The 27,983-nt window shown below is 38.0% G+C and overlaps 1 long non-coding RNA gene across 1 annotated transcript; it reads left to right on the top strand.

Moving 5' to 3' along the window:
* The first annotated feature begins 1,863 nt into the window (after positions 1-1,863).
* LOC118014873 lies at positions 1,864-27,983 on the top strand. The gene is made up of 4 exons (XR_004680404.1): positions 1,864-2,105; positions 5,628-5,796; positions 23,876-23,973; positions 26,521-27,983. It is a non-coding gene; the product is annotated as an uncharacterized LOC118014873 (long non-coding RNA).

The raw sequence follows: 27,983 nt of genomic DNA, 5'->3' as shown, positions 1-27,983 counted from the left end.
CAGTGAGCACTGCCAAAAAATTATTTTTGGAACCCTGGGTGCTGTTTTAAGGGATATAGAAAATTTTTCAGTTAATATGTGACTTGGAGATCATGATGATGGTAACATAAAGTGACCACCATTTCAATAGTCTTATTCTGTGCCAAACAGTGTGCTTAGCACTGTATATTTGTTACCTCATTTAATCCTAGCAATAACCCTATGAGGTGGGTTTTATTATTTTCATTTTTACAGATGAGGAAATAAAAAATTAGGGGGTTTAACTGACAGGGTGGGCTAATACCTTAAAATTGTGTTGTTGTATAACACAATCAAGGTCTATTTCTCTTCAATAAATTGAGGGTCCGGGAGAGGACTGCTCTGCTCCATGCAGCCTTTTGAGTGCAGGCTCTTTCCATCCAGTAGCTGTGCCATCCTAAGGGTTCCAGGGTCCACCCCTGGATCCTCTGTACCTGGCTGGGAGCTGAGATTAGTGAATGTGTGGAGGAGGAGTGCTCCTTTTTAATTGCTGCATCTGGGGGTGACACACATCACTTTCATTCATATTTCCTGGGCAAGAACTACACCTAATGTCAAGGGAACCTGGTATTTATGTGGTTCCAGGAAGAAGAGGAAACAGGCATGATGAGCATCTGGCCGGGGTTTGTCACAAAAGATTGAACCGAGGTCAAATAGCCGCTAAGGGGTAGAGCTGAGATGCAGACTCAGTGCCTTCCCCATTCAGGAAAACATGCTACAGAACCATAAAGCAAATATCCTTCTAGTCAAGGAACAAAATTACATCATTGAGCTTAAGATTTATGTTATAATTTGAACTAAGAAAAGGGACCTAAATCTATAGGTTAAATTTACTGCTGCTAAGATGAGAACTGTGAAATGGGCTTGAAAAGGTCAAACAGCATTTCAAGAAGGGCTTCTTAGCGTCACCAAGAATCTAACAGGCTACAGTCTGCCTGAGATACTTTCTGCCTTACGCAATGAACTCTAAGACCCCCTGCTATATTCATGGCAAGAAGGCATTTTACAGAGAGCATTTGGCTGGGTTCATTCACAAGGAGACACATGTCTCCAATGATAATTCACTCACAAATGTTAAGAGAAATGGGTAGATTTTGTTAACAAAAAAATTTTATGCAGTCACAAATAGTAAAATAAATGGGTAGATTTTGTTAACAAAACCACAAAATAGTTATGTCTGTGTATTAAATAAGTACATGTGTGTATGAGATTGAACCAAATGGAAAGGCCAATACTTGATTATTTTTGACCTACAGAAAGGCCATTTCACATGGTTCAACCTCATACCTAGGGGAAATGAGTGTCTACATTAACTGGTAATCTATAAATACATTATTTCATCATGTGAGCTCAGTGCTTATCAAGTCGTCTTATTTTGCCCACAAGAAATTCCAAGTTAAAATGACCCCCACATATCCTAAGTAGGCAGACTGCCCAGGCTCTGCCGGGCCCTGGGTGATTAGGATCATTTTTCATGAACGGCTGGAGCAGGACCTCTTGAGGTGGGAGTGTGCTCGCCCCTCCTTTCATTGCTACGGGGAAGTTTTCTTACTCTTCCAAAAATGCCCTACTTCATTCACTTTAGTCAGTTTGGTTGTTTTGAAAGCAGCTTTTTTTTTTTTTAAAGATTTTATTTATTTATTTGAGAGAGAGAGAATGAGAGAGAGCACATGAGAGTGGGGAGGGTCAGAGGGAGAAGCAGACTCCCTGCCGAGCAGGGAGCCCGATGCGGGACTCGATCCCGGGACTCCAGGATCATGACCTGAGCGGAAGGCAGTCACTTAACCAACTGAGCCACCCAGGCGCCCTGAAAGCAGCTTTTAAGTGCAAATGTTTCAAAGAGAAATCCTCCAGCGAATTACTATCAGATAATAGCACCTTTGTTTGCTGGCAGAGTGAAAGGCTGTGATGTCCTCAGACAGAAAAGAGAGAAGTTTTGACGAAGAGGAGTGGTGTGTTAGAGGTCTGGGGCTTCAGAAGTACTAGGCAGTGGTCAGTTTGAGGATGCTGTGTACTGCTGTGATCGAAGATTCGGAGTCACTGGATGGAAGAAGGGATAGAGAAAGGGAACTGGAGTGATGTTGGAGGTAAGTTCAGCTTGGCAGTTTTGCACAGGGCTGATTTTACAATGACTGTGGTTTCCACAGAAGGAGAACTTATTTTCTGTCTCTTCTGTACCTGCTGATTCTGAAAATCTCCTATGTGTTCTAAAAAATGTTTGTGAAGTGTGGTGTACACATCCTAAATAGCTAAAATGGCATCTACTTCTAACTCCAAGAAAATAAAAGAGCTGTGTGGAAAGAGGGAAAGTATCTGGCAAGGAGTGGTTAGAAAGGTAAATAATTATTGGCCACATTTCCTGTGTTTTCCTGATTTCATATATTCTCTCCTGTTGACCTCAGATTGTGCTCTTATTGCCCGCTACTCAGCTTTTCCTTTTATCGCTCCAAAATCAATACATATGAATGATATTGGGACCTCTTAATGTTTGAGTGCTCAGTCCTTGACATCTTTTATTCCTCTATTTTTGTTCCCATGGGAATCTCATTAAGTCTCATGGCTTTAAATATAAACTATTAACTTACGAGTCTCAAGTTTATATATCCGTTTCAGATTTCTCACCTTTATCTCCTGACTGGAATATCCAACATGGGTGTCTATCTCCATTGTCAAGTAGCCACGTCAAATGCAACACAAACTGCATTTCTAACTTTCCACTAGGCTGTTGCCTTCCCCTTTTCAGAAGATGGCAATTCCATCTTTCTGGTTGCTCAGAAAAAAACCCCAAAAATCTTGGAAAATATACTTGTAATCTTCTTTTTTTTCTCATACTCCACATCTAATTTGTCAAAATGTCATTGATGTCACCTTGAAAATACATCCAGAGTTATATTGAGACAGTATAATCTGTTTTCTGTGTTCCTGCAGTGTGCTCCTATCTGGTCTCCAGTTCTTTCCACCCATTCCCAGAACCCCAGCCAGAATGGTAAAACCCCTTCTCTCCCTAGTGCAGTGCTCACTATGGCACTCAGCATGAAAGCTGAAGTTCTCACAATGGCCCCAAGGCCCTGTGGCCAGCTCTACCTCGCTCACCTCCATGATCTCTCATAACTCATCCTTTCCTCGTCATCCTTCTTTCGCTCCACTCTAGCCATATGGCTTTCCTGACGTTCCATGATCAGGATGGACATAATCCTAGCCTAGGGTCTTCCTGCTGGCTGTTCTCTCTGCCCCCAGATATACACATGGGTGACTTCCTCACTTCAAGTTATTGCTAAAATTTCATCTTTTCAATGAATCCTAGTCTGGCTACTTTGAAGAAAGTTGTAACTCTTCTCCCTGTCCTGACTCTACAGATCTACCCAGCTTTACTCTTTTCCATAATATGTGCCACCTCCAATATGATATACTAATATATTACATGCCATGTAATTTACCTCTTTATATATTTAAGCTTTTGTAATCTGTCTCTTGTCATTAGAATATAAGCACTGTAAGGATGAGGAGGTTCTTTGTTTCTTTCACTGATGCACCTAAAATAAGACTGGCACATCGTACATGCTCAAAAAATATTTGTTGACTGATTATTATTATTTATTATATGGAGGTGAGTTATTTAATATACATCTGAATAGAATCATCATATAATTTGTATGAAACTCATTGAATACTTTCTTTTGGAATTAGATATAAGTAAAGAAAACAATGACATATATATGTTGTCCAGTGGGAAACTTCAAAAGGAAAATGATATATGCTACCTTCAACTGGAGTTTAAAACTTGAACTGTAATTGGAATTCTGACCCCTTTAATGGTGGATGGACTAGGTAATTTGGACCAACACTCCTGTTGACATTAACTGAAAAAGCTTGACAAAATATTTAAAAATCTTCTAAAATCACCTAAGAACTGACAAAAGAGTAAAGAATTACCTTGCCAAGACCTGCGAGAAGACAGTAATACAGAACACGTGCCTGGCATTTGAGATCACTTTTGCATGGTAGGGAACATTTGCCAACCCAGAACGGGTGGCTGAAGGGATGAGCACTGTTTGTGAAAGCCTCAGAGAACAGGGGGTACCTAAACTAGAGTTCAGTGATACCAAGAGTGAAGGGTCCATGGGAACACCGATTGTGGATGGAGCACCAAAAGTCTGCACCCTAGCAGTGAGACATAAAGCAACTCTTAACATGGATTCCAGGCAGCCTTCCAGTTATCCATGGGCCCCAAAACTTCCAACCTTGAAGTCTGATCAAATGGAGCTTAGATTGCCAGTGCAACCTGAGCTCCTAGCAGAAGCAAATGAAAGTCTTCTCTTAGAGGAGGACAAAGGTCATTCTCAGCCTCAAATTATAACTCTAAGGTTCCCCCCCCCCCACTATGATGTCCACTACACTGTTAAAGATAAGAAAGAGAGACAAGAAAACATGACTGAGAATAGAACACTGAAACAGATCCATGGGACATCTGCAGGGTAGAATTACCAGAGGCAGACCAACATAAACCATGTTTATTATGCTTAGGGAGAGAAAACTCAGTCTTAAATATTTCATGAACAAACTGGAAACTATAAAAAGTGATTATTTTCAAATTTGAAAGAGAGTGAACTAGAAATTCTAAAATTGTCAAACTGGAAGTGTTTTTCTCCCCCACTATTATTCTCTAACAATGAGATATTCTCTATTGAAATGATGCAGTGCTGGTGAATATTTCTATTTTATTTTCACTTTTTCTACTTATGCTTTTATCTAACCTTGGATTTTTCCAGCTTATCAAGTTTAAGGTGAGATATAAAGCAATTGTTCAATAGGATTATATTTTCATTCTCAGTGTTACATTTTTCATTCTCAATGCTCCTTTGTGACAGTTTAGTGATAGTTGTTTAGGATACTTATGTTTTGTTTTTGGTTTTAGAACTGTTCTGCAGTTGCTCCTTTTATATGTAGATGTAAGAGGATTTTTATTTTTGCCTTTTCTTATTGCAGTATTTCCTGTTAGATAACCAAATTTAAACATCCATGAGCCCTACACATAGTACTTTTGGAACAAGGTTTTCTTCTTACATTTTCTCCTTTGATAATTGGTTAACTTAGCTATGAGAATTTCAAGAATAACAGGATTGTAGAGTGAGAAGAGGAGCTGAGGCCAAAATTTAAGCCCCTTACTCCTCATTTTAGAGAATCCTGTGGCTTTGGAGATGCTGAACATTCCAGACTGGTCTAATTGTTGATAACAGACTGACAGCTGACTCATGTTACTGATATCAGAAGGCTCAACAAAGCAATTCTCTTGTCCTTTGAAGGCATTTGTTTTACTGTGGTATTGGTTATTACATTTTCAGAGAGTTTTATAACCCTGAGATTGCATATTTGAAAGAGACTGTACTGGAAGAAGACACACCAGATGGCATAAAGGGGGAAAAAGCCAATCTAATCTAAAATGTGGTAATAAATGAATTTTTATTTAATTAGTATGCTAATGATTAATAGGAAAGTCAATACAACTGACACCAAAGATATATTAGACATGTATTATAATAAACACTCTGATTTGTGCTGCTATAGTCTGTCAGATTGACATATCCCTGCTTGTGTTTTATGTGACACAGGAGTAAAGAAAGAAAAGTTATCTATTGTCGCCAGACATACACTGAATGGTAGCTTTATTTGAACAACTCCCATCCTTCCTTCCCGAGGAGCAGCATTGTAGTCGCCAAGTGTCCTGAAGGATCTGATAGAACAGCAAGAATTTCCAGGTAGAGCCAGTGATTGAGCCAGGTGAGTGGCACCTTTGTGGTTGTAGGTGTTGTGTATGTTTGCAGATCACATTCCCAACCAGTGGCTGAGGCTTAAAGAGCAGAGTCATGCTCCCAGCGGAGAGGGATTTGAAACAAAATAAATCAGAGTTTCAGGGGTCCAGATGAGTGGGCTGGGATTCAGATGAGGGTGCCTGCTTACAGTGGGAGGAAGAGGGAGCCTAAGGGCAAATCAGAAAGGCAGAAGCACAGTCACACAGATGAGAAAAACACACCTGGGGCTTCCAGGGGGAGCTTCCACCAGAGGTCTCCAAGCTGGGAACATTCAGCCTGGGGGCTGTGCACATGATCCATGGGAGCAAAGAAGAGAAACACTAGCACTGTCATGTTTATTTTCACCTCATTCTTTAAAACATTACACTTCTATGTATGTCTTATGATGTATATAATATAGTACTACAATAGAACGTGTGTGTAATTTACATGTAAATAGAGGCACATATATAGGGATGCATGCTCAGTCATTTTTGCTAGTGGGGTGTTACCATCTCTGCCTAGGTACAGGGCGATTAGTCCACTGGCTAATCCAGCTTTGTACAGGGTTGGCTTAAAAAACCCAGTGGGACTGAACATACAGGTGACAGGGCTGCTCAGTCATTACTAAGAGGTCAGCAGAACAAGGACTGGCAAACTCTGAGAATTGTGTGCAGGTTTATTGACGTAGGCCCGCCTGTCCTTCCTTTTCTCCCTCCTCCTTCCCTCCTTTCCTCCTTTCTCCCTTTCCTCACTCCCTTCCTCCTTCTTTTTACAAGTACTTGGTCCTGACAGGATCTAGTTCTTCAATTCTTTACCTTTCTTTTTTTTAAAGATTACTTATTTATTTATTTATTTGAAAATTGAGAGAGTGAGCATGAGCAGCGGGGAAGGGGCAGAGGGAGAAGCAGACTCTTCTCCGGCTGAGCAGGGAGCTCGATGCGGGACTTGATCCCAGGACCCTGGGATCATGACCTGAGCCAAAGGCAGATGATTGACTGACTGAGCCACCCAGGAGCGCTATTTCTTTACTTTTCTATAAGAATTTTAACAACTAGCAAAATATCATTTATACACTTGGTAGTATGATCTTTTATTCTTTTGGATTTTAGCAGCTTATCAGAAATACACAAAGCTCTTTAGATGTCTTTTCTTTCAGAAAGTGCATTTTAATCTTTTTCTAGATTATTAGCACAAAATAAATAGTCACATTGTAATTATCCTAAAAAAACTCACAATGACCATTTTTCCAGTTTTATTAAGAAAAAATTGACATACATCACTGGATAAATTTTAGGCATACAGCATGATGGTTTGATTTACATATGTCATGAAACGATTGCCTCAGTAGGTTCAGCTAACATCCATCTTCTCATACAGATACAATAAAAAGAAAAGAAAGAAAAAAAGAAAATATTTTCTTGTGATGAAAACTCAGGATTTACTCTTTAATAACTTTCCTGTGTATCATGCAGCAGTGGTAATTATAGTCATCATGCTGTACATTACACCCCTAATAGTTACTTACCTTATAAGTGGAAGTTTGTACCTTTTGACCATACTTCCTCCAATTCCCTTTCTACCCTCCACCTCTGGTAACCACAAGTCTTTTTCCATGATTTTTTTTTTTAAGATTCCACATATAAGTGAGGTCATATAGTATTTGTCTTCCTCTGTCTGTCTTATTTCACCTAGTATAAGGCCTTCAGGGTCCATCCATGTTGTTGCAAATAGTAGAATTTCCTTGCTTTTTATGGCTGAATAATGTTCCACTAGTTATATACTACATCTTCTTTATCCATTCGTGCATTGATGGACACTTAGGTTGTTTCCATGTCTCGGCTATTGTAAATAATCCTGCTATGAACGTGGGGGTGCAGGTATCTTATCCAGTTAGTGTTTTCATTTCCTTTGGATATATTCTCAGAAGTAGAATTGCAGGATCATATGGTAGTTCTATTTTTAGTTATTTGAGGATCCTCCATACTGTTTTCCATACTGGCTGCACGAATTTACATCCCACCGACAGTGCACAAGTGTTCCCTTTTCTCCACATCCTTAGCAGAATTTTTCCTCTCTTTTTGATCTTGGCCATTTTAACAGGCATGGGGTGATACCTCATTGTGGTTTTATTTTATATCTCTAATGAGTAGAGATGTTGAGCATCTTTTCATGCACTTGTTGGCCTTTCATGTATTGTCTGGAAAAATGTCTATTCCAGTCTTTTGCCCATTTTTAAACTGGGTTATTTGTTTTTGTTTTTCTGCCATTGAGTTGTATGAATTTTTTAAATTGTTTTTCATGCATTATTTTATTTATTTATTTTTTAAATTTTATTTTATTATGTTATGTTAGTCACCATACAATACATCATTAGTTTTGATGTCGTGATCCAGTATGAATTTTAACCTATTTTGGGTATTAGCATCTTATCAGATATACAGTTTGCAAATATTTTTTCTATTCTATAGGTTATCTTTTCATTTTGTTGATGGTTTCTTTTACTGTTCAGAGCTTTTTAGTTGGATGTAGTCCCATTTTTGTTGTTGTTGTTGTTGTTGCTTGTGCTTTAGGTGTCATATCCAAAAATCATTACCAAGACCCATGTCAAAGAGATTTGTTCCTATGTTTTCTTTTAGGTGTTTCATGGTTCCGGTCTTATATGTAAGTCTTTAATCCATTTCAAGTTAATTTTTGTGAGTGGTGTAAGCTTTGGGTCCAGTTTCTTTACATGTGAATATCCCGTTATCTCCGCCACATATTTTGAAACAACTGTCTTTTCTCCATTGAATATTTTGGCTCCCTTGTCAAATATTAGTTGACTATATGCTTGGCTTTATTTCTAGGCTCTCAGTTTGGTTTCATTGGTTTATTTGTTTTTATGTAAGTACAATGCTGTTTTGAGAACTATAGCTTTATAGTATAGCTTGAAATCTGGAAGTGTGATGCCTCCTGCTTTGTTCTTCTTTCTCAGAATTGCTTTGGCTTTTCAGGGTCTTTTGTGGTTTCATATACATTTTAAGAGTTTTTTTTTTAAACTTCTGTAAAAAATGTCGTTGAAATCTTGATGGGATGGCATTAAATCTGTAGATGGCTTTTGGCAGTATTGACATTTCAACAGTATTAATATTTCTCATCCATGAACACAGGATACCTCTCCATTTATTTGTGTCTTCTTTGATTTTTTTTTTTTAATCAACGCCTTGTAGTTTTCAGAATAGAGATCTTTCACCTTTTAAGTTAAACTTATTCCTAAGTATTTTATTGTTTTTGATGCTCTGTAAGTGGGATTGATGTCTTTATTTCTTTATCAGAAAATTTGTCATTAGTGACAATGACTATTTTTAACTTATTGTTATTTTAACCATTGTTACAACTGCCAGTCTAATTTAGACTTTTATACCTTGAGCGCCAAGCCAGCAACTTTTATCTTTTCTTTATCTAGCTTTAAGTCTGGTGTGTGCAATCTAGATAATGAAATAACACCATTCTGGCAATCAGAGACTGGAACTTCAGGATGGAGACTGGGTAAGGCTCAGGGAGATAAAATTAGCCTTTATTTACAGTACATGAGAAAAAACAAGTCGGTCAGAATATAGCAACACTGTGTCATGCTACATTCTGAGTACCTCTTACAGGCTAGGCACTGAGCCAGCTGCTGCAGAAGTTGAGGGGGAAGATACAGGGCAATATAAGGTATGTTACTAGAGCTAAAGAAGTTTATAATGTGGTTAACCATGCATATATATAAGTGTGGATAAACCATACACATATATAAAGGTAAGTAACAGTTATAAGTGCCAAATATGTATTACAGACAATAAGACTTTAAGAGCTCAGGAGAAACATAAGGTTTTACTTTCCCTTTTGTTTTCTTCCTTTAATCTCCCTGCACTTTTTCAAATCTGTTCATATTTGCTTAGATGATTTGATGTGGATGATTATAATGCTTATACAAAACGACAGGTAAATTTAACTATAGACAAACCTAATTACTGTATTTGGTTCCTTTCATCCATCCATTCAATCTTCCATCATCCATCCATCATCCAACATTTATAAAATCCTTATTATGTACCAGGCAACATGCTAAGTGGTAGAATTACAAAGTGCATTACAAAGGATACAAAGGTATCCTCAATTCATATTTGCTGATGAGAAGTCTACTTTGACCATAAATGAATGACTCTGGGATACTAATAAATGATAGATTCAGCTCGAGGATCATGTTCATTCATTCATTCACTCACTGACTTATGCATACATAAAGTGTTTATTCTTATATACCAGGCACCATGTTCAGTGATGGGGATTTAGTTTTAAAAAGGCAAAACGTGGACCAAGCCTGTACAGTAAAACTGGTTCTAGTTTTCATAGTTCTTAATAATTTTTTTTTTTAGTCCTTACAATTTAACAGAAGAACCAGACATTAAACAAATACAGACAAATACAGTTGGTCCTTGCACAACACGGGTTTGAACCACATAGGCCCAATTAAATGTAGATTTTTTTCCCATAAATACAATATAGTACTGTAAATATATTTTCTCTGCCTTATGATTTTCTTAATAATTTCTTTTCTCTAGCTTACTTTATTGTAAGAATATGATATATAACACATATAATATACAAAATATGTGTTAATCAACTATGTTATCAATAAGGCTCCTGGCTAATAGTAGGCTATTAGTATTTAAGTTTTTGGGAGTCAAAAGGTATACATGGATTTTTGACTTTGTGTGGGGGCATCAGTGCCCTTAACTTCCATGTTGTTGAAGGGTCAACTCTAATTATTGAATCATAATTGTGAAAAATGCTATGTAAGAGCAACACCAGGGCTATGGGAGCATATAAAAGGGAGGACTAATCTCTCTCCAACAGATGGTGTTGGGAAAACTGGACAGCAGCATGCAAAAGAATGAAACTGGACCACTTTCTTACACCATACACACACAAAAAAATTCAAAATGGATTAAAGACCTAAATGTGAGACCTGAAACCATAAAAATCCCAGATGAGAACGCAGGCAGTAATTTCTCTGACATCAGCTGTAACAACTTTTTTCTAGATAGGTTCCCAGACACATGGGAAAGAAAAGCAAAAATAAATGGGAAAATGTCAAAATAAAAAGCTTCTGTACAGCGAAGGAAATAATCAATCAAACTAAAAGGCAACATCCGGAATGGGAGAAGATATTTGCAAATGACATATCAGGGTTAGTATTGAAAATATATAAAGACATTATAAAACTCAACACCCAAAAACCAAATAATCCAATTTAAAAATGGGCAGAAGACGTGAACAAACATTTCTCTAAAGAAGACATCTGAATGGCCAACAGACACATGAAAAGATGTTCATCATCACTTATCATCAGGGAAATGCATATCAAAACCACAATGAGATGTCACCTCACACTTATCAGAATGACTAAAATCAAACACAAGAAACAACAGGTGTTGATTTCATTCTTTTTTATGACTGAGTAATATTCCATCACACACACACACACACACACACACTCTCACCACATCTTCTTTATCCACTCATCAATCAGTGAACACTTGGGCTGCTTCCCTATCTTGGCTATTGTAGATAATGCTGCTATAAACATCAGGGTGCATGTATCCATTTGAATTTGTGTTTTTATATACTTTGAGTAAATACCCAGTAGTGTGATTGCTGGATTTATTTTTAACTTTTTGAGGAAACTCCACACTGTTTTCCACAGTGGCTGCACCAGTTTGCCTTCCTACCAACAGTGCACAAGACTTGCTTTTTGTCTACATCCTCATTTGCCATTTGCAGTGACATGAAAATGTCAGAAAAAACACATTTTCAAGTTCCTTGCATCTCTACTGGTGTTAGGAGATTTAGAAAATAGTTCGATAGCACTGATGTTGTAATAGGTAGAAAGCCTCTTGTGTCCAGGACTTAGAATTGTGTGTGGCACGTGGTAGGTGCACAACATTGGTAAGTGACCCAATGATGATAGAATTTCTGCATCGCACCCAGGCACATTATAGGTAATGGAAAAATACTGGTTGAATTCAATGGAATCTCTTGGAAACTGGAGAAGAATATTAAATTGATGACTTAGAATAAATGTGTTAATATTATGCATATTTAACACTTAATATTGAATGTTTCCATAGAGCCAAATTAAATGTAAAACTCTTGACATGTTTTTATCTGTTTCACTTAGTTTTTCTACACCTCAAAAAATGTTTTTGTTTGTTTGTTTGAAACTAAACCCAATGGATTAAACCATCTGCCTGCTGTTTTCAAAATGAAAAAATTATTTTCTCCCAAATGAATGAGCTATCCTAGAATGTAAACCCTTAGAGGGCAAGAATTAATATTTTCCTGTTATTTAATATTCTTCAAAGGCAAATGCAAACCCATGCACTCAGGGGACACTAATAAACACCAACTAATTATGATCAAGCCTCTTGAAACCAGGCTTAAAATAGTTCTTTTTCAGTTTGTCAAAATATTATCTATATTTAGCAACACAAAATTTTTAAAAAAGCAGATAGTTCTTTGTTTTCCAGATTGTCAAAATATTCTCTGTATTTAACACAAAATTAAACAGAAATCCAAACATCTTCTAAATATTTTTTTAGTGTAGGTAAAAATCAAAGTTTCTTAATCTCTGGGATTTCACAGTTGTTTCCAGTGGTTTTGTCTTATCTTTAGTTTATTTATAATCTCAGTCATAATCAGACTTAATTTCTAGTTTCTTAAGGAATTTCAAAATAAATGTAAAGTTGCTTGTAGTATAAATCTCATTCAACAGAAAACTGCTCTAAGTGCTCATGAAGCATTTTTGAAGAAATAGAATAATCAGAGGCAATAAGAATAGGAATTTAATTGGCTTCCCTGATGTATTAATGATCCTTCTATAATAATCTCAGATTATAGCTTTTGGCCAACTCTAAACATGCTCACAGCATTGGGATATAGGACTGCATTTCCACTGCAAAGAGAATGGCTGGGGAAGGCAACAACTTTTCTAAAGCATCTGCTAAGAGTTGGGTGCTTTGTATATTGGCTCATTTAACCCTCAGAACAACTCCATGATAATCTCTCCCATAGCAAGGAGAGATTGCGCCAGGTTCCCAAGGACACACAGATGGTAAGTGGAGGAGTGTGAGGTAGCACGAAGGCCGTGTACTCCCAGCACACTGAGCTGGCTCTCTTGATGTTATCCACTAGAACGCTCAGAGCAGTTCTGGCCATTATGCCATGACTACTTGAGACATCAATGGGCAAGGAGATTATTTCATCATGAAAAATTCTATAAAAGGAGAGAACAGTCTGTAGAAGAATTTTGTGTGACCTCTAATACCAGAACAATCCTTAAACTGTGGCACATGAATGGGGTTCTGACTTAGAACAGAATATAGTTTAATGCCATTTATCATTATTAGCTCCTTTCCAGTATTCTTGACAGATTACCAAAGAATTGCAAACAGTTCCTTTCTCCCATCTAAACTCATTGTTATGTTCTCTCTAGGTCTAATCTCTCCACAACTACCATTAACCTTCATCGGGAAGCTGTAAAATGTAACCATAAAATGTTTTTAAGTGTAAAATGTTTGAGGCAAAGGATATAAAGAAAGAATATTATCAAGAACACAATTTGCAATAACTCCCTATGGATGAGTCTGCTACTATTCTCTACCTCCTTCCAATTTTTTAAATGATCTAAAACTCAGAAGCCAGATGATTCACGGAGTTTTGGCAAAATCAGTTTTGAAAAAGTCACATAAAGATATATTCTAATAAAATCATAAAACATCTTAAATATAAAGAATGAAGCTGATGGATTTTTTTTTTTTTTAAGGATTTTATTTATTTGACAGAGATAACAGCGAGAGAAGGAACACAAGCAGGGGGAGTGGGAGAGGGAGAAGCAGGCTTCCCGTGGAGCAGGGAGTCCGACGCGGGGCTTGATCCCAGGACCCTGGGATCATGACCTGAGCTGAAGGCAGATGCTTAACAACTGAGCCACCCAGGCACCCCGAAGCTGATGGATTAATAATGCTTTATCTCACACTAGTGATGGTTGTCATAACGTCTCCCTATTTCAGTGGGGTAGTTTTCATTAATACTCAATAGATAATAATGTGTGTGTGTGTGTGTGTGTGTGTGTATATATATATATATATATGAAATTCCTTTGGGGAAGATGGGCTGAGATACACACACACACACACACACACGGAATAGAAGGTGTATACACCCCAGAACCCCAGATTCCCCAAAGGACCTTCACTGTCAACTTTGAAATCCCTACTAGCCGCTTCCCAATCAGAGGTTCTCATTGTCATGAATTTTCTGGTTAGCATTTCATTGCTTTTATTTATATCTTCTCACATTTGTTTATATCCCTTAATAAGATATTGCTTAGTTTTAAATATTTTTGAGCTTTATGGGAATGGAATCATATTTTTGTATTCTTCTTCAATTTGTTCTTTCCACTTACCACTATGCTCTTGAGATTCAATTTTGTTATTGCATGTGCTGGCAATTCATTAATTTTCATACATACATATACTGATATATATATATGTTACAGTTATATATATATAACATATATATATATATATTACAGTTAATTTGTCAATACCACAATTGATTTGTTCATTCTACTGTTGTTGGACTTTTGGGCTACTTCTTTTTTTTTTCTTTTCTATAGTCACAGTGCTCCTGTGAACATTCTTATATCTATGTATAAAAACTTCTCTAGGGCATGTGAATAGGAAGGGAATGTTAGGTCATAGATTATGCTCATCTTCAATTTTATTCGATAATGTCAGTGTTTTCTATAGCAGCACCACTAATTCAGACTCCATATCCTTGTTAACTTGATATTGTCAAACTTTTAAACTTTTGCCCATCTGGTGAGTGTAAAATGGTTTTTCATTGTGCTTTCAATTTGTATTCGAACCGTATCTAAAGAGTTTGAGCATCTTTTCATTTGTTTATTGGCTATTCAGGTTAGTACAGTGATGTTTCTCTTCAAGTTATTGGCTATTTCTTTATTGGGTTGTTTGGCTTTTACTAATTGATTTTTTAGGAGTTAAAAAATATATACTGCATACAAATATTCACTTCATTTTGCTTAAAGAGTGCAGAAGTTCCTAAACTTAGTGAAGTTGAATTTACAATTTTAAAAATTTATGTATTGTGCTTTATGTATCTCAAGAAATCATTCTCTCAGAGTAATAAAGAGTCTCCTAGTTGTTTCCAAAAAGTTTAATCATTTTGCCTTTTATATTCAGATCTTCAATCCACCTCAAATCTATCTCCACCTTCTTTCCTTCTTTTTGGTAGGGTATAAGGTAGATATTTATTTTTTTTCCCCAGAATACCTAACCAGTTAGCATAGCACCATTTATTGGAAATCTATTCCCCACCAATCTGCACAGCCAGCTCTAAACCATATATATGTAGATTTCCTTCTAGCCTTTCTATTCTTTTCTACTGATCAGATCTGCCTATTCCTTGTCTATCTCTTCATTAATACTACCTGGTCTTAATGTTTAAGTTTTGATATCTGTTAAGGCAAATCCTCCTCCCTTATTGTTCCTTTTAAGGAGTACTTTGGGCCCTTAATCTTTCATATAGATTTTGCAATTGCCTTATCAATTTTCAGTTATATACATGAACACCAAAACATGCTGAAATTTTGACTGGAATTGTATTAAATCTATATATCAATTTAGGCAATTAAGAAGATTTGACTTGTATATGATATTAAGGTTTTCAGTCTTTGAATATGGCATATTTCTCCATTTATTTAGCTTTTTATTTATTTTTTTTATTATTTTTTTAATGATGCTCACTCCACTGGCTTTTTTTTTTTTTTTTTAAGACAGAGAGATAACGAGAGCAGGAACGCAGGAACACAAGAAGCAGTGGGAGTGGGAGAGGGAGAAGCAGCCTTCCCATGGAGCAGAGAGCCCAATGTGGGGCTCGATCCCAGGACACTGGGATCATGACCTGAGCTGAAGGCAGATGCTTAATGACTGAGCCACCCAGGCACCCCTCCATTTATTTAGCTTTTTAAAAATATATTTCAGTAAAGGTTTATGATTTTCACCATAAAAGTCTTATTCATTGTTGTGAAAGCTTAGTAACTTTCAAGCAGGGAATATTTCCCAATTCCTAGTTCAGATGTGACTATGAAGAACAGTGGTCATGGAGGCACCTTTCAGAAGGAGGAACTGCTAAGATCAAGGAAAAATTCCCAAGGGAACTCTTTTGTGAGCACAGAAGAGTTCAATCAAGGATCTTCCATTTTCCATCCCCTGCCCACCTCAGGGTATAGAACTTATATGGATTCTGCAGCAGGATTTAATGATTGGTGATTTCTGATGTTTCTTATTCTTCCCCTTTCTAAATGGAGTTTTTACCGTAGTCATCCTGATTCAACTCCACTGTTGTATTTTGCATGTTAGGAATGTAGATGACCTGTGTTCTTCATTCACAAACCACTGAGCCTGTGACCACTGTATGTGATCTTAAAGTCAGAAATGAATAAAACAATAAAAAAAAGCTGTGTTATGTCCCTTTTGGGGAAGCAGTGAATGTATCCTATGTGTGAAAAGAGTAAAAAGGTTATCAGATTCCTGCCTCAAACTATATACAATTTTTAACTCAAAATGGATCACAGACTTAAATATAAGAGAACAATAAAACTATTAGAAGAAAATATAGGTGTAAATCCTTGTGACCTTGGATTAGGCAATGGTTTCTTTGATATGAGTTGAAAAGCACATGTAGCAAAAGAAAAAAGGCAATTAGACTTCAAAAATAAAAAAAAACTACCAAGTATGCAAAACTGATTTAACATTTGGAAATCAGTGAATGTAATCATCACATCAACATACTAGAGAAGAAAAATTACATGATCATATAAATAGATGCAGAAAAAGCATTTGATAAATTACAACACCTATTCATTATAAAAATTCCCAGTAACTAGGAAGAGTGGGGAATTTTCTCAACTCAGTAATCTAAAAAATCTATAGCTAGCATCATATGTAATGGTGAGAAGCTCAAAGCTATCCCATCAAGATCAGGAACAAGGCAAGAATGAACCCTCTCATCACTGCTTTTCTTTCTTTTTTAAATTCATATTCTTTTTTTTTTTAGATTTATTTATTTGTCAGAGAGAGAGAACGCTCAAGCAGGAGGAGCAGCAGGTAGAGGGAGAAGCAGGCTCCCCACTGAGCAGGGAGCCCCATGCGGAACTCGATCCCAGGACCCTGAGATCATGACCTTAGCCGAAGGCAGATGCTTAACTGACTGAGCCACCCAGGCGCCCCTTGTCACTGCTTTTCAACATCATAGTGGAAATTCTAGCCATTGCAATAGTACAAGAAAAGAAAATAAAAGGTATAGACTGGGAAGGAAGAAATAAAGCTGTCTTTGTTTGCAGATGACATGATTATCTATGTAGAAAATCTGAAAGAATCCACAAAAAACTGCTGGAACTAATAAGTGATTATAACAAGATTGTAGGATACAAGGTCTATATATAAAAGTCAGTTATTTCCTCTATACCAAAAAACGAAAAAGTAGAATTTGAAATACAAAAATTTACATTAGCACTCCCCAAAATGAAATACTTAAGTATAAATCTAACAAAATATACATAAGATCTATATATATACAATGAAATATCATCACACACCTTTATGATGAAGATTATAAAACTCTGATGAAAGATGTCGAAGAAGAAGTAAACAAATGGAGAGATACCCCATATTCATGGACAAGAACTCAGTATTGTCAAGATATTAGTTCTTCCAACTTCATCTATAAATTCAGTGCCATCCCAATCAAAATACGAGCAAGTTATTTTGTTGCTATCAACAAGCTGATTTTAAAGTTCATGTGGAGAGGCAAAAGACCCAGAATAGCTAATATTAAATATTGAAGAACAAATTTGGTGGGCTAACATTACCTGACGTCAGGACTTATTCTAAAGATATAGTAATTAATGACAGTATGGTATTGGTGAAAGAACAGACAAATAAATAGAACAGAATAGAGAACCCAGAAATAAATCCATATAAATATATTCAGTGATCTTTGACAAAGGAACAAAGACAATACATTGGAGCAAATACAGTCTTTGCAACAAATGCTGCACAACTGAACATCCACATGCAAAAAAAAAAAAATCTAAACACAGACCTTACACCCTTCACAAAAATTAACTCAAAATGGATCATAGGCTTAATTGTAAAATGCAAAACTATGAAACTATTAAAAGATAACATAGAGAACTTAAATGACCTTGGTTATGGTGACAATTTTTTAGATAAAGCACGAAAGGCATGATCCATGAAAGAAATAATTGATAATCTGGACTTTATTAAAATTAAAAACTTCTCTGCAAAGACAAAAGAGTGAGAAGATAAGCCACAGACTGGGAGAAAAAATTGGCAAAAGAAATATCTGATAAAGGACTGTTAACCAAAATACAAAAGAGCTCTTAAAACTCAACAATAAGAAAACAACCCATCTAAAAAATTGACCAAAGATCTTTAATAGATACCTCCCAACAATATACATATGATAAACATATGAAAAGATGCTTCACCTCATTTGTCATCAGAAAAATGCACATTAACACAACAATAAAATATCACTGCCCACCTATTAGAATGGTCAAAATCCAGGACATTGAAAACACCAAACGCAGGGATTTGGATTTTACCAATACCACACTGTCTTTTTTTTTAAAGATTTATTTATTTGATAGAGACACAGCGAGAGAGGGAGCACAAGCAGGGGGAGTGGGAGAGGGAGAAACAGGCTTGCTGCAGAGCAGGGAGCCTGATGCGGGACTCAATCCCACGACCCTGGGATCATGACCTGAGACGAAGGCAGACGCTTAACTGACTGAGCCACCCAGGCGCCCCAATACCACACTGTCTTAATAACTGTATCTTTATAGTAAGTTGAAGTCAAGGAATGTTCTCTAACTTCTCCTTCAGTATTAAATAATGAATGAATAGGGGAACTGTCATTCATTGCTAGTGGGAACACAGAATGATACAGCTACTTTGGAAGATATTTGGCAATTTCCTACAAAAGTAAACATACTCTTACCATATAAGCTAGTGATCATGCTTACTGGTATTTAAACAAAGGAGTTGGAAACTTACATCCACAGAAAAATCTGAACATGGATGTTTATAGCAGCTGTATTCATAATTGTCAAAACTTGAAGCAATCAAGATGCCCTTCAGTAAGTGAATAGGTAAATAAATTGTGGTACAGCCAAACAGTGGATTGTTATTCAACACTAAAAAGAAATGAGTTATCAAGCCATGAAAAAACATGAAGGAAACTTAAATGCATGCTACTAAGTGAAAGAAGCCAGTCTGGAAATACTATATATTGTATGATTCCAACTATATGATGTTCTGGAAAAGGGAAAACTATGGAGACGGTAAAAAGAGCAGTGGTTGCCAGGATTTAAGGGGAAGGAAAGATGAACAGTTGGAACACTGAGGATTTTTTAGGGTAGCAAAATTACTCTGTATGATACTATAATGGTGAATATGTTATTATGCATTTGTCCAAACCAGTAGACCGTACAACACCAAGAGTGAACTGTAATGTAAACTATGGCTTTCGGGTGATGATGGTGTCATTGTAAGTTCATCAGTTTTAACAAATGTACCACTTTGATGGGGGGATGTTAATAATGGAGGAGGCCATGTATAAGTGGGGGCAGGATGGGAAATCTCTGTAGCTTCTACTTAGTTTTCCTGCAAACCTAAAATTGCTCTAAAAAGTAAAATCTATTTAAAATTCAAAAACTTTTGGGCCTCAACAGACATTATAAAAAAAGTGAAGATATAATCCACAAAATGGAAGAAAATGTGTAAATAATACATTTGACTAGAAACTTGTGTTCAGAATATATAAAGAACTTTTACAAATGAACAACAAAACCAGCACATATAGTCCAATTTAAAAATGGGCCAATGATTTGAGTAGATATTATCCATAGGAGATATACAAATGGCCAATAAGCACATTAAAAGGTGCTCCATATCATTACTCATTAGAGAAAAGATAAAACCACAGTGCCATACCACTTCACACCCACTAGGATTGCTAAAACAAGGTAGACAATAACAAATGTTGCCAAGGATGTGGAGAAATTGACAGTTACATGCATTGCTGGTGGGAATGTAAAATTTTGTAGCCACTTTGAAAAACGGTTTGGCAGTTCCTCAAAATAGGATACATAGAGTTACCATTGTGACCCTTGATTGACAGTATAGAGGCTGTATCTCTTAAGGGAGATTTTATGTTTGGTTCTTTTAGGTGTTTTAGAGGAGTATTACAAGTTAGGAACTACTTTTTATGTTGATATCTCAAATTTCTGGACCATGATACAGGCCTGTATTTCCATATTCTCCAACAGTAGAGCTGGTATTTTTTTTTTTAATTTAAATTCAATTAATTAACATAGAGTGTATTATTAGTTTCAGAGGTAGAGTTCAGTGATTCATCAGTCTTATATAATACCCAGTGCTTATTACATCACGTGCCCTCTAGAGCTGGTATTTTTTAAATTTCTTTTTTATTTTTTTAAGATTTATTTATTTGAGAGAGAGAGAACGTGAGCATGTGGGGGGACTGGCAGAGGGAGAGAATCCTTTAAGCAGACTCCCTGCTGAGTACAGAGCTCAATGCAGGGCTTGATCCCTGAACCAAAACTAAGAGTTGGTCGCTCAACCTACTGAGCCACCCAGGTGCCCCTATTTTTTTTTTTTAAAGATTTATTTGAGAGGGAGAGAAAGGGGGAGAAGCAAAGAGGGAAAGAGAATCTCAAGCAGACTCCCTGCTGAGCATGGAGCCCACTGCAGGGCTGGATCCCAAGACCCTGACCTGAGCTGAAATCAAGAGTCGGTCACTTAACTGACTGAGCCACCCAGGCGCCTCTGTTTTTTGTTTTTTAAACCTGAGGTATAGACTGGGATTGAAAATAGATAATATATGATTAAGAGTTGGAGATTTGGTATTTTTTTAGCTTCCTCTTTCTCTGAAAAACTTTTTTTTTTTTTTTTAAAGAAAGGCAGACTGCCACATGCAGAGCCTCATTTGGTTGTGTCTGGAGTCTTGGAAGCTTGACTACCCTATGTTCTCCTACAAATGGACCTTGAGAGTTTGTTTGGAGGTTCTAACAGGGGAGTGCAGCTATTTGTATACCTTTGACCCAAGAGTGGTTCTTCTCAATCGGGGAAGGTCGTTCTCTTTGACCCAGTCTCAGCTTGGGGAGTAATGCACATGGAGCAGTGAGGGAGGACAGGGACACTCGCCTAGTGAGCCAGATCTGCTGAATCAACCCTGGCAGTCATTGAGGTGACAGATGTTGTAGCAAGATCGCCGTCACAGGGCGCCTGAGTGGCTTAGTCTGTTGGGCATCTGCCTTCGGCTCAGGTCATGATCCCAGAGTCCTGGGATTGACTCCCGCATTGGGTTCCCTGCTCATTGGGGAGTCTGCTTCTCCCTCTGCCCCTTCCCCCTGCTCACACATGCTGTCTCTCAAATAAAGGAATAAGATCTTTTTTTTTTAAAAAAAGATCGCCCTCACATCCTCTTTCTCGGAAATTTTTGAAAATTTCTGATTATAGGGGAACTCCATTATAACTACCTACATTTAGGCCCAAAGCCATGTGTTTTGTCCTTATTTGGCCTTATTAAAACACAGCCTTGCTTTTGGTGAATAATGGATGTTTTCAATGCAGTAAAAAGCTCAGAGATGGCTCACCACTCGGGTTTTCAGTTTCCTCTTTATTTTTGGCCCCCAGAGATTTTGCTTACTTTTTTTGGATCATACATTCATTTAAAAGAATTTAAAAAATGATCCATATTTCTAGGTGTTTTATAGTGGCGGGTTTTCTTAGGAAATGTAAGTAAGCCACTATCCTGATAGAGAAGGAAGTTAAGTTAGCATTCTGTATGAGATGCCACATCACCAGGGGATATCTATGATAGTCCATCAATGGATATCTGGTAAATACTATCTAATAGGTCTAAATCTTCACTACAGTATTATTTTGGCCCTGTTTATCTAGATTTCTAATTTTAACATAAAGTTGAATGGATTATATAATCCTGGGTTTGAAAAAGAAAAGTTAAAAATGGGTAAGACATAGCATGAGATGAGAACTATGTACATTTTACTGAAAAGTTATATTAAATAAAATTATGTACACTGTATTATCCTATATGGGTACCATATTATGTACTAGATATTATATATCTAATATGTATATTATGATAACACACACAGTAATGCTGGTTTAATCTGCCAGTTTCTCCTCATCCAGGAACTGGTGAAAACACTTCACCAAATATAAGTAAGTGAATAGTCTTTGTTCAAACTCAGCTAGGGGCTCCCCTTCTTCCATTGTCCTAAGTTCTCCCCTTCATTTATCCTTTAGGCCCTTCTGTGCTGTGAGATTCCTTCTTATACCAGGGACCCGAAGGCACCAGAAAATACACAGATCTTTTTTGTACTTGTTCAAAGTTCTCTATAAAATGCTTTTTATCCATTGTACTCTGCACTGTGCTCTGTACAATCTGGTGTTGATTACTTGATAATCTAGGAATACATTCCTTCTATATTTGCTTATCTCTGAAGCTTTTTTGTCTTTTTCAAATCTTTGCGAGGTGTGATCTCTGTCCAACTGTCTCTCACCTTGTTGGTAGGAGGGGTATCTGAAACACCTTATCTTTGACAGGTGGAGACACTCCTTGACCAGGGTCTGACCTAAAATTACATTTTCTTTCTGGCACAATGAGAGACATACAGGCCCTTCTTTTATAGAACAAGTTAACATTCTCCTTATTTGCAGAGGCTCAGAGGAGTGCTGGATAACCCATTTTATTATCCTCACTCAGCGGGCAACACAAGCTCTCAGCCTGTAGGTTCTGATGACTCATTCAGGTCCCAGGAGCCCGGTTATTCACCCAAGAGGGAATTGATATGTTTTCTGTTGTTAATGTTTGAGAAAATCAATGCTCTGTAGCATATATACCTACCTTAAAAAGCACAGTGAACTGAATATCTTTGCTACTAGGTTTGACCACAGGAGAAGTAAGTATTAGTCCTGGTATGACTTTAAGCAACAATGTTTCTCCTGTAATAGAGGGAGGACGGCAGTGGAATTTACATTTCAACCAAAAGCAAAAAGAGCAGTATTTAGTCTCAGCTAACAGACTTTTCTGAAGCCCTATTGTAACTTAAGCACACTGGTGGCAGCTTTTTACTCATAAAAATACTTGTTACAGAGCACATACCACCAAATGAACCAAATGTACAAAATGGGGTTTTCTGTTTAAATAAATAAGCACGATTTGACATCTGGTGAAAATATCTCCTCAGCACCCTTTGTTCTCTTTAGCTTACATTGACGAGGTTTTAAAGTTGAGAAACTGCCCTGTTAGGAAAGGAAGCACATGAAGAAACATGACTATTAGTTTTCCTTCACTGTGAATGCCTGAAAATTTCACATCTAGAGTCTGTAGTTATTATGGGGTTTGGCGTGTGGGTGGCTGAAAATATGGTACTTGGCCTTTTGGTGCCAAACTTTCACGTAGCTTCAGCTGTCTGTATACAAAAGACATGGCAGAACGTGTTGCTTTACTTTTAATATTCGGAATTGTTCGCCTTGCCAGTGGAATAGTGAATATGTGGATGGTACTGTTGATCTTGGAGCCTGCCAGTCTCATAGAATCTTAATTGATGAAGATGCTGTTAGGAACCGAGTGAGCATGTGGGTGGGGGGTGGCTTAGGGAAAGTCTGCACATTAGAAAACGCTGCCCTGGACGCCATTTCCTCTTGTATCCCCTCTTTACCCTCCACATACCCAATTTTCTGTGTTTCCCGTTTCCTGCCTCAAATTAATGTCTTGGATTTACTCTGGCCCCTAATCCTAATGTAGGTAGAAAGTATATGACAGAGTTCAAAGATACTAAATGGCCATTCTTTGGTTGATATTTCTTTATATTTTCTTAGGTTCTGGGAAATGAAAATAAATGATCTGGAAGCCTCAGCTACTGGACAACTTTCTCTGGAAGTTGGAGATCGTAAAGGCCTTGCACCTGAAGTGAGCTGTGAGTCATGAGCCGTGATCCACAGTGGCTGTTTTTCTTTCTGTCTGCATGTCTGTCTTCCTTGCTTAGCTTTCTCTTTCCTTTCCTCATGATTTTCTTCCAGCTCTGTTCCCTTTCTCTGTATTTCTGTCTTGTTAAATGGAGAGCTATGAAAGCCTTATGTCCCAGGGAAATTGTGAAGAATAATGGAGTGGCTAAGTTGTGTTATCTAGGGAAGCTGTGAAAATCACATCTCGGGAGAGTTTAAAAAAACAGTGTCAATATGAGATGAACCTCTGCAAGGTTCTGTCTTAAAGAGGCTGGAGCTTGGGATATAACCACTAGAGCTCAGGCTGCAACACACAGCCCATTTCTCACATCAGAGGTGAATTCCACGTATGGATTCCAGTCTAGGAAAGACTAAGGGACACTGTGTCTTCTTTATTCTTGGTCACATCCATAAACCTTCCTTTTCCTCCAAGAAGCCTGTCCTTCCTGTGTTTGCAGGCTTTTTTTCTGGAGTGGGATTGATATACGATCATTAAGAAGGAATACTTAGTACTGTGAAAACAAGGGCTTCGTATAGTTTCCATCATTGTTTGTGCAGCAAATATTTATTGACTCTCTCCGTGGACTTGCCTATCAAGCACTGGCGATGTAAAGAAAAGTAAGATGGATTTCTTTCCCCTGAGATGCTTACTGTCTGGGGGAGGTAAGACCAACTACATAATTTGCGACTTTGCAGGATTTGTGGGGTCCAAAATGAAAACTTGGAGCTCTTTGCTGAGAAGTTATTAAGAAATTCACTATTTGACAGTAGAGCATTAAGCCAAGCACCCTTCTGAGCATGGGGCTCTGCAAGCCTGCAGGTAGAATGCCATGAGGCTGGCTGGGAGTGGGGGAGAGAAATGATGCATATTGATACCGTGCTGGGTGAAAGGGCCCAGGGGAGCTCTGTACAAAGTCTTCTGGTGGCACTGGGGAGGGAGGGGTCTCCCCAACTCAAGGAGGAGTGAGACTTCCTAGACTTCCCTCTCAGAGGTTTCCCTTCTTATCTCAGTGTCACTAATGGACTTCAGAAATAATGTATTTCTCACTCTTTCTCTGGGACACAATCACCAACAGCTTTGTCTTGCCAGACTGAGCGTACTTTAATATGGAAATCCTTCCTTGTTCTGCCAAAAAAAAAATTTAAGTCATCGTACTATAAAAACTAACACACAACAATAAAATAATATTTTAAAAGAGTCAGTGAAGAAAATAAAGCAAAGATAACGTAAGCGTAGGAAGAATAAATAAAGGCAGTAATGAGATAAGTATGCATTCTATGGGATGCTTTACATTTGCTAGAGATTGGCTACAAAGTTAATTTTTTTAAAAACTGTGGTAAAATAAACATACCATAAAATTTACCATTTTACCTATTTTAAAGTGTGTAGTTCAGTGACACTAGGACATTCACATTGTTCTGCAACCATCGCCTCCATCCATGTCCAGAACTTTTTCATCATCCCAAACTGAAACTACCTATTAAACAATAACTTCTCGTTTCTCTCTCTCCAGCCCCTGATAATTACCATTTTACTTCTCTCTATGAATCTGAGTGCTTTAGATATCTTATGGAAGTGAAATCATATAGTACTTGTGCCCTTCTGTGACTGGCTTCACTTAGCATATGTAGTCAAGGTTCATCCATGTTGTAGCCTGTGTGAGAATTTCACTACTTTTCAAAGCTGAATAATATTCTATTGTATGTATATGCCACCCTTTGTTTATTCATTCATCCATCAGTGGACACTTAGGTTACTTCCACCTCTTGGCTGTTGTGAATAATACTGCTGTCAACATGGGTGAACAAATACCTGTTTGAATCCTTGCTCTCAATTCTTTTGGATGTTTACCCAGAGTGGAGTTGCTGGATCATATGGTAGTTCTATGTTTAATATTTTGGGGAATAACAAATTTAGTGTTGAGGTTTCTAGCCATCTTCTCAAGAAAGGAAGCATAATAAATTATATGATTCCCGGTGCTCTCAAGGTAAACAGGGACCAGTTAGTTGTTTGTGAGACTAGAAAAAACTTTCTCCCATGGGTACTTATGAAGAAGGTGCTCTGTGTTTCGATGAGCGACAGGATCCATAGTCGCCTCAGAGTAAAGATAACAGTGTGTTTCTGGGGGCTGTTCAGTGCAGACGATGGCACAGGGCCAGAGCACAGGTCGGTGATGCAGACCATGCGGTCAGGCTTGGAGTGGGGCTGGATCCTCTTCGGATGGCAATTCAGAAGAAGAAAATGGTCAGCAGGGGAGAGAGAAATTAAGAAACGCATCTAAGGGAAAAGGGAATTTTCTTTAAGAAAACGTTCTGAGCACATTGCAATTTAGAAAGGAGCATTTTTTTCCCCCCAGGATAAACTGTTCTTTATTTCCCTCTGTGGCAAACCGTTTTGCTGATTAACCACTGCTTTCATAAACTGTAAGTGGGCCATTCAAGCTGCCTCACCGCCGCTTAATGTCCTGTACTGAGCTTGCTCTTCCCGCATTCCCCACCTAGTGTTTTGCTTTTATTAGAAATTCACCTCGCCTTGTCTACTGAGGGGAAGGAAAAGGGAAGTCACACCCCAGAGCTCGGCGAGCCCATAAAATGGCAGAGCTTCCTGGAGAAGGCTGCCCTGAACCCCAAGGCCCTGGCTGCCGGCGCTGTAATGAAATGCATGACTACGGAAGACAATAATAATTGCAGCAACGGCTCGTTCCAGCTCCCGGATGATTTGGTGCTGTCAGGAGTGCGCTGTCCTCTGACATCCCAGGAGGCGAACGGCACCAGTGACTGCAGGCCCTGATTGGGGCAGTGAAATATTGCTGGCAAAAATTAAAAGGTCCCCGTGTCAAAATAATTCATGATATGCATATCTTCCATTCTGATGAAACGGCTGATATCCGGATTAGCAAGATAATAAAACTGATCAGGCTACAGTTAAACAATTTAAGTTGGAGAGCTGTTCATTTTGTAGGTGTCACTTGTCAGATCAAGGGGTCAAAGCAGAATGAAAGGCTCTCCCCGGTAACCTTCCGATGATGTGGATCTGGAATGTTCTTCATGATTTGTCCAAAGTTTTCATCATCGGGCTGCCGACTAGCATTACTGCGGCAGGCTGTGTTCTGACATTCAAATCCTCGGAATGACAGGTTATTAGGAGAGGAGAACAGGCTCTACATACATTAAGCGCCATATCTCTGACCTGTAATGTGAACTGATAGTGATATTGTAATTGAGTGCGTCTGAAAAAAAGGAGGGGGGAGTCTTTATTAAAACATGGGAATAGAAAGGAAAGCATTTATATTTCTGATGATTTGTGGGTTTGTAAAATAAGCTTTTTGGTGATGATTTATTTTCCATTTCTAGAAGGCTGAGTGGTGTGCATAGTGTTTATCTGGTGTAACAGTTATTAAACTAAGATAACACGAATTCTCTCAGCCTCTCTTCACATGCTGAGCAGGCACAGATCAAAAGAGATTTGTTCTATTAAAGGCAGTAGCTTTAAAATGAACAAAATGGGCCCAAGTACAACCCAAGGCCAGGACGACTCCTCAGGATGTTTGCCTTAGAGCTCTGGCTTCATGCGCTGCTCTGCCTGAGGCTGAGCTCTCTCTCCTCTACGAGCCCAGCCAAGGAGGCTGGGCGGCCTCCCTTATTGGTGTCAGCGACTCCATTGTGGGGTGGTGTCATGCACTGGGAAACTAATTTAATGTGCATTAACGGGGTCTTAGGTGATACCTATCAGCTTTCTCATGAAATACCCTAGTCTTAGGGAGTGAGGCAGGCAAATCACTGAATTCAGTGGTGGCTGTGGGTCCCCAGAAAGAGCCTGACTCTTTGGTGACCATAAAGAGACTCAGTGGGTAGGGGCACCCGGTTGGCTCGGTCGGTTGAGCGTCCCAACTCTTGGTTTCAGCTCAGGTCATGATCTCGGTCAGGGTCATGGGATTGAGCCCCACATCGGGCTCTGTGCTCGGTGGGGAGTGTTCTTGGG

This window comes from Mirounga leonina, unplaced genomic scaffold (assembly GCF_011800145.1).
Source record: "Mirounga leonina isolate KUSES-001 unplaced genomic scaffold, KU_Mleo_1.0 Mir_165, whole genome shotgun sequence".
Lineage (NCBI taxonomy): Eukaryota > Metazoa > Chordata > Mammalia > Carnivora > Phocidae > Mirounga > Mirounga leonina.
The sequence above is the reverse complement of the archived record's forward strand: the minus strand, read 5'-3'. Positions and strand labels throughout refer to the sequence as shown.